The following is an 8,613-nucleotide window of genomic DNA, read 5'->3' as shown; positions in this document are numbered from 1 at the left end:
CAGTTCTTCATGTTGTGGTGACCCCCAACCATAAAATTATTTTCATTGCTACTTCATAGCTGTAATTTTACTACTGTTATGAATCGTAATGTAAATATCTGATATGCAGGATGTATTTAGGCGACCACTGTGAAAGGGTCGTTCGACCCCCAAAGGGGTCGCAACCCACAGGTTGAGAACTGCTGATCTAGAGCCTCCTTTCTCACCAAGGTGACCCATCAATTATTTTTGTTAGCTGACTGGTCAAGTTTATAATTGTCTTTATATGAAAAAAAATCTTAGAAAATTGTGGCTTGGTTTATTAACTCTTAGCAGTCCATTTCTGAGCTCTGAGGAAGCTTGCCTTCTTCTGAGCTATCCGATCTTTTTTCTGGGAAAGAGATATTTTGGGATGGTTCCACCTCCTGTTTTTAACTTCTTTCTTAGGCCTCTTATAGACTAAATTCTCTCATATAGCAGCATGAGCTTTCTTGTACATCTCCTTCATCATGCCTAGCGTTACATTGCTCTTTATGTATGGAGGGAATTGTGTCTTGTAAGTGTTATCGTGTTCCAGTAGCTAATGCACATGATCTGCAATGTTCTGACCCATGATGTACTTCTGCCTTGAATTCCTTGCTTATTTTTTTTTAAATATATTTTATTGATTTTTTACAGAGAGGATGGAAGAGGGATAGAGAGTTAGAAATATCGATGAGAGAGAAACATCGATCAGCTGCCTCCTGCACACCCCCTACTGGGAATGTGCCCGCAACCAAGGTACATGCCCTTGACCGGAATCGAACCTGGGACCTTTCAGTCTGCAGGCCGACGCTCTATCCACTGAGCCAAACCGGTTAGGGCAATTCCTTGCTTTTTTAATCTCACTAGAGAATAGTTTGGTACTGTGAAGGGTAGACAAGACTCTGTCCACAGCTCCCTTCAGGACCCCAAAAGCTTTACTTCCAGTAGTAGTTCTGGCAAACTCTGCAACCAAATAGCAGGTAAAGGCACCGGGTTGACTATCAGTGCTTTCCACATTGTATTCATCTCCAGTCACCTCCACTTGGCCTTCATTCACCTTGTCCATGCCAAATCTGTTTAGAAGCCTGCGGGCCAGCAGCAGGCCAGCACAATGTGCTGCAGTATAATTTGTCAGGCCAACCTGCACCCCATACTTTGGGTCCATGAGCATAAGCTACACAAACTATTTTATCTCCTTCTATACGGGCATAAGGAATCTGACAAACGCTATTTTTGTTGGTTACACAAACTATCATCCTGTATTTGGGTGTGTTGTATGTATTTTTACCCTGCATTACCATGCGTTTCTGGGCATAATAATCAATTTTACCCTCTCGTTGTTTTCTACATTTTACTTGGTATCTCTTGAAGTAGGCCTTATTCTTGACAACTTTAACAACTCCATCCTGTGGAAGAGAGACCCATGTCCATGGCTAGCTATAGACTTACAGGGCCAGCATAGCTCTGGGGTGGGGGAGCAAGGTGGTCCTGAAATTATTTTTTAAAAAAGAAGATAATCTGTTTATTGGGAGGTTTGGGCTTCCACATGCTTGGCTAGTAACATTTTCTGCCACAATTTTCCCCTGGCATCTAGCCACTTGCTATTAAGTTTGGCACAGGTTTCAGATTTAGAGACAAATTCAAGGCCCACCTTTAGGAGTTTTCCAGTGTTGAGTGTTATACACTACATGGTGATTTGCCTGCTTTTTTCAACTATTTGATCCTTGTATATTGGATGTAGTTTGTAAGACACCTCAAATATTTGGTGATATAAGCCAGAATGAGTAAATGATTGAATAAATAAAATAATAAGGCATGTCCTCAAGCTACAGTTTAAGAACACTTTGGCTAGTTCTGAAGAACAGCTGGTTATCATTACATTTTAATAGAGACAACAGAGCCTGGCCATGCTTCAGCTCTTTCTGATGAGAAATACCCTGACCACATCCTTTTTCCTCCCACCCCTCATTTGCTCTAAGGAATTGACCAGTGGCAGGCATCTGACCATTGCACTGGCCAGATAATGGCCTATAATGTGACCTGGCACCAACAGGTGATCTGAGCCAATCAGATTTAGACTCCTGAGAAATTAACGTGCAGCTAGAATGTGCTAGTTAGTGTGAGGAAGCTGAAACTGAAGAATCTTGATTAGAGAGGAGCCTGAGACCATAATGCTGAGCTAGGTTTGAGGGAGCAGAAACTATGCTGAAGTCAAGAAACTGGGCAGGAGAGAGAAGAGAATGAGTCAGGATGGCCCACAGACACAGCTGGGAGAACAGCTGGACCCAGAGCTGCAGCTCTTCCTAGAAGTTTCCGCGTCTGCTTCCAGTCCACATGCATTCTCCTGGTAAACCTCCCGATTTCCAAGAAAACTTGACTGAGCCTTTGTTGTTTACAGCCAAGAGTCTCGACATGTGTCAAAGCATTTCTTTTCTTCCTGTTTTCACTCAGTTACAAAGTTTATACTTGATTACTTTGAGCTTTTCCATTTTCCCAGTAAGATTTAAAAATTATCGTCTCATAGAAAGATCTCTGAGAGAAAAACTTTAACAGAAACCAAACAGAAAGAGATAATTAGACCCATTTACTTATCTTCAAATAAATACTGTATTTAAAAATCCTAAATATTTATGGAAGAAGATTCCCTAACTTCCTCCAATGGCTTGCTCAATTTTCTCATAAATAGTAGACAGAACTCATCTGCCAAGAGGCCCTACTATCTGATATTTGCACATACTGGGGTTTTCTCCTCTTTTTCTAGTTGCTCTGGGTAGAATATCTGGCTTTTTGACTTGACTTCTCTCATACGTGCCCCTGGGCTCCTCTTAACCCATTCTTGGGTGAGTTGTTTCCTTCCCTACGGCCCAGTTCCCTATACCAGAGGCCTATTTGGGGTGAATGGGAGTGGTCCATCAGAAGCTGAACCTTTTAAAACTTTAAACATAGTCAAACTTATATATTGTGCTATAGAAAGATCCAGACCTTTTTGTCACTCCATCTCCGACAAGGGAAGACTGGTGATTAGCTTGATGGAAATGTAGATCCCATAGCGGTTCTGCCATGTTAGTCATTGTCCTTCATTTATCAGAGTCACCCCAAACTTTAAGAAATATGCAGATACTTAAAGCCGCTATAAATATGTAATGCTCCTCATTTTCATTCCTTTTGTGTTATTTGGGCCAAATACCTGCCACATAGAGCATATATTTAAATAATTCATGAATTTTTGGATGTCTAGTTTCTTTTGGGGTCATCTTAAGGACAACATTGACTGTACAGAAAATCATACAAGTTGTGTGCATAATCCAATTTGCTCATCAGCTGAACATATCAGAAGGACTTTTCAACCTGAATAAACATGGATGCTGGGTATTCCAAGAAGGATAATTCTGAGCCACAGTCTGATACATGTTTCTATGGTTGATTTCCAGTTAATGGTGGCTGGATTTGCCACATTATCTTTCATTGCAGGGCCTGCTCATTCTTAACTTTATGCACTTTTAACACCTCTTCTATTGAGAAGCTTGCGTTGTAAACATGTCACCTACTTCCTATGGGAAAACCTTAGCTGCTTAATGGTGCTCATGCATAGACACTCCCCCACCCCTTCCCAGACATTCATGCCTCTGTGTCCCATGATGTTCTCGTTCTGTGAGCTGAATGTCCTCCTTGCCTTGTCAAGCTCCCAAGGCCCAGATTAAGTCCCCCTTTTCTCTGAATTCTTCTGACTTTTCCAGTTCTATCTGGTCCCCAGTTCTTCGGAACCTTTACAGCCTTAGCCATTCATACCAACTTAACTTTTAGTGTAAACTGTAATGGATTGCTTCCTGCTATTCAGGTCAGCCCCTGAACCAAATCACCAACTTTGAAATGGAACCGGGATCATGGCCTTTACTATGACTTTTTGCTGCATGCATCTTGCCTGGGCATTCATCCTGATACCACAAAAAAATGTTTTGGTTGATCCACTTCAACTCTATTTCCTTTGCACGTGGAAAAGCAATATGAAGCACAGTCACCACCACTTCTTCTGCAGGAAAAGCTAGAGGGACACAAACCTTTGAATTATTCTGGAAAAGGACTTTTATTTTCCCAGGAATTGCCGTGGCGGAAGAGCAGGCTGAAGAGAGAGGACAGCCTCCCAGTTCTTCATAAACTTGCTTCATTAAATTGTTCTAAGAGGATGCTCAGATGTTCTGACATGCCCATATTGAAGTATAAAATCCCATTCACAAGTGAAGCCTAAATGATAGTTTGTTATCCTTCTGAGCGTGGACAATTAAGCACTCACCATAGTAGAATTAGCCATTGTCAATACCATGGTGTCATCACTACTCCCCTCTTCCCTACATCACAGGGAGAAAATAGATGCCCCAATTAAAAAGTGGTCTATAAATATTTGAGTTGAACTGTTACTAGAAGACCTTCTTATTCTCACTTTTTACATATTCTGGGTGTCCAAGATACAAAATTACTTTTACCATGCGCTTCAATGGCTCCATGATTTTTGACAATTAATGTTACTCTGGCATTTGCTCACAATCAGTAGGTTTGCGCTTGGAAAGCATGTCCTATAAATCCTGGCTAATTTCCCCTAAGTCCCAGGACTGGAAATTAGGTTGCTGCCACCAGGGTTTTCACATGACTCAACTCCTCTCCAAGCTCTGCTGAAGCAAAGGATTTGGCACACAAGCCAGTCCATTGCTTCAAATGTGAGTATGAATGTGAACGGGCTTTGTAAGTGTCCCCTTCCCAGTGGGGACTTGGGTCTAATAGCTGTGATCAGAGAATAAAATAGATCATTGCTGTCACTGAGACTCGTTGGACAAAGAGCATCCCAAAGCTTCAGCTTCTCACAGGGGAAAGGGAGACAGACAGTACCCTTCTATATGACTGCCTCTAGTCCACCTGGGGGTCCTGGAGGCAGCACAGAGCTGCAGGATGAGCAGAAGCAGAGCAGGGGGAAGGAGAGGCAGAGAAGTAGCCACATTCAAGTAGGGAGCAGAGCAAATGCGAAAGACCCAGAGGTGGGAAGCACAAAGGTCTGAACTGGGTTGGCCATGGCAGCTGTGCTCTGGGGAAATCTCTTTTGAAGGCCTGTAGCACCGCTGGCCCTGGGGCACAGCTGCCATTGTTCAGAGAGTACAATTCAGAATGGATTGTTTCCCACCAAACATCTGAAACAGAAAAAATACGATGAACTTAAAAATTGGAATCAGAAGTCTTGAATTCATGTTCAATGCAGTGAGGTGCTGAAGCTGACTCATGAGAGCCAATATCTCTCTCTCTTCCCGACTCCATGGCCGTTATTGGAATGTTAACACCACAGAAATTGGCAAATTAAAAGTCAGTGTTGTAGGAGCCCCCTACCCACCCCTCCGCAGAAAGTCACCGCTGCACATCTGCCACATCGGTCATTTGAACATGGGTACATTTTGTAACTTCTCCAAATCTTGAATGATACCTACTTCACAGGGGTATTGATGTAAATGTGACAATTAACTTGGAAGTTCTCTGTAAATGCAAAAGTTTCTACAAGTGAGCGATTCATTATTTGAAGTAAAATGTTAAGTACAAAGTTTTAACATTTATTAAAATTAAAGCATATTATGATCACACTTTTTAGCTTAAAATATGATTTAGGACAAGATTTCAGAAAGCACAACATATAGAAAGCAGCATATTAGACTCAGTGAAAACTATTATGTGCACGTTACAAAAGTCTAACTCAAATTGGCTTCAACAATGAAGTAATAAGTTCATTGTCACCTAGACTAAAAAGGCCAAAGAGAGGGCCGCTTAATTCAGCTAGCTCAATCCAGAGACAAGGCTTAACCAGCAGCTCACACGATGTCATCATAGAGCAGGATGACCATATGTCCCTGTTTACCCAGGAGAGTCCAGTTTATTCATCCTGTCTGGTTTGGCATTCATCTTGCCTCATTTCATTCTCAAAGTTTTCCTAGTTTACAAGATAAACGATATGTTTACTTAATCAAGGTTTGCTCTCTCTGCTCAGTTTCTGTGTTGTAGGATTCACCACATGATACATTTCCCCCCACCCACCCACCCATTGCCTGTAGCTCCAGCTTCTTCCATGTGGGTAGCAAATTACCTATAGCAGCTGCAGGCCTCACACCCTGACACCCCTTGATTTAGTGGGACAGAAAATCACCTCCAACAGCACCTAGACAAGTGCCGGGACTCACCGTTTCTCCCTGGTCCGATTTAGGTCACGTGGCCAATCCTGAGCATCCATTTAGGAGCGTGGGTTTGCTGATGGACTTAGCCAGCCATGTTCACACCTAGAGTAAGAATAAGATAATTCCACACAAATCATGCCACCAAGAATGAGGATGGGTGAATTCTCCCAAGGAACAACAGTAGCTGTGGGCAGCAGAAGAGGTAAGTGGATACTAGAGAGGTCATTAATACCAAGCCAAAATGATTTTGTCCATTTCCCAGTCAGGTTCATTGCAGAACCGTAAAAGCACTGGAGCAAGGATCAGCTGACCCAGTTTTTAGCTTTTCCACTAAGTAGTTGGGATGGTGGGCCAGCCTGCGCACGTCTTAGACCTCAGTTTCCTGTTATTGTTAGGTAAAGTGCCAAGGTAGGACTAGAGTGCTTCAAAGATTCTGTTTCGCTCTATGTGTTTAAGTTATAGCTATATTTTCTCATCAGTCTTCAGAGTTATCAGTTCCAGGTTTATTTCCTTACCTGATTTTTCTCACTGGAGTTCCATAGACCCCACCTTGGCTTTAGTCTTAAAGCTAGAAGCCTTCCCACTCCGGTGGGGATCTGAAGTGTTCCATGGCTCCTATTAAGTCAGTCATATTCTTTAACTAGCTAACTATCCCCACAGTTTACAACTTGTGTCAGAGTCCAGGAAGATTTGCTTTTAGTGTTTTCCCAGTGAACCAAATAAGTCATAAAAACAGATTTATATCATGGTTTCCTTACAGCTGCATTTCATCCTAGGTTTCTTAAATCAAGAAATTGACTATCATAATGGCTGAATGAATAAAACACGGCAGCAATGAGTGACTGCCTTTAGCAAACGGAGAGGGAGGCTTATTATTTAAATGTTCCTGGTTACATTAAGTGGAGCAAAAGGCTTGGAATCGAAAGTAAGAGAAATAGGCAGCCACGTCAAAAACGCCACCAAGCTGTAAATAAAATATGAAACTGGCTTAGAAAGGGAGCATTACATCGAAGTCAAACACTGATATATAGTCCCTAATTGTGAGACGTTTGTAAAAGGTGACATGACACCTGTCAGTTACCCACAGCAGCCAGGAAGTAGATTACATGAATAATTCACGATCCAGTGCCCTTTGTTGCTAAGCCGTCTAAGCCCAGTCCATAAAATAACTGCTGATACGAGAGAAGGAAAAATATGTTTAAGTTGCAAGAGCCTTATGTTTCACATGGAAATGTTCTAAAGGCAGTTTCATTATGGAACTACGTTCCAGTGAGCACCAGTGGCTAAATAATTAACATGTGAGCCTTGATCAGGTGTAACAAAGGAGGGGGCTTGGGCTCTGGAAACTTTATATGCTCCCTAGGGGAGGCCCATAAGAGAATCTTCAGTATCAGAAACATCATCACGGCCTTACAGTTTTCTCACCCTCCCAAACAGCCTGCAAACCTTTAAGAAGGCCAAGTCTGACTTTTGTTTTGGAATCATGGAATTATAGAATATTAAATTTGGGAGGTCACTTAGAGATAGCCTACTTCATTGATTCTTAGAAGCAACAGAAACCTTTTTTTCAAAGTCTCATGTGAGAGTACACAATGTAAGACAGATAACAGTGGAATTGTCTTAGTTGACTCTGGGATGGTGGTGAGGAGGAGGATAAAATGGTCAGGAACTACCTACTCAGCAGCCCCTGGCCCCACCCCAGCCCAAGCCCCTGCAGGGATCCAACTGTCCTGTTTCCCAGATAAGAAAACGGAGGCTCCTGAGAGACAGAGGGGCGCACTGAAGTCCCAGAGCCAGTCAGTGGCAGAGCTGGGACTGAGAGCCAGAGTGCTGCCTCCCGTGCAACACACAGACACATGTACAACTGTAAGTACAGCTTGTCTACACAGCCACGTGAGTAGCCAGGATTTGGAGAAATACCAGTTCTGCAGCTCCCAGGACCTCACAGGTGAGCATGAGGAATAAAAAAAACAACTGACTCTTTCATCTGTGGTCTGGGCCCAGGCAGCCTGATACCTACAAGCCCCACCTCCCCCACTCCAGTGTTGGCCACAAGGCCAGGGTCAGAGGTCACGAGCCAGGTGGAAGGTGGGGCCTTGGAATGCCCAGGGGACTGGGCAGGCAGCCATAGGTAACCGGAGCCAGCCATCCAATCCATCTGCTTCCCTGGGCTGCTGTAAGAAAAAGTGTCATTGGAGAGAGAGCTACAGAGGTGGCTGATTCCAGCAGAGAATCCAGCAACGCTGAGGAGGAAGATTTTCTCACCTCGACAAGGTGGTTCATTCCTTGTAGCTTCCTTCCTTCATAATGAAGATTCCAGCAGACAAAGGGGAACAAAAAGAGGTTGTGTTTCATAGAGTTAATGAAAGAAAGACCTTCTTTTTCATTTTAGGCTTATTTGCTGCCA

At 43.0% G+C, this 8,613-nt stretch overlaps 1 pseudogene; it reads right to left on the bottom strand.

Moving 5' to 3' along the window:
- Window positions 1–301: 301 nt before the first annotated feature.
- LOC132232509 (large ribosomal subunit protein uL18-like) lies at window positions 302–2,809 on the bottom strand (annotated as a pseudogene).
- Between the last annotated feature and the right edge of the window lie 5,804 nt (window positions 2,810–8,613).

Source organism: Myotis daubentonii, chromosome 4 (genome assembly GCF_963259705.1).
Source record: "Myotis daubentonii chromosome 4, mMyoDau2.1, whole genome shotgun sequence".
NCBI lineage: Eukaryota > Metazoa > Chordata > Mammalia > Chiroptera > Vespertilionidae > Myotis > Myotis daubentonii.
Note: the sequence above shows the minus strand (reverse complement) of the source record. Positions and strands in the feature narration are given on the sequence as shown.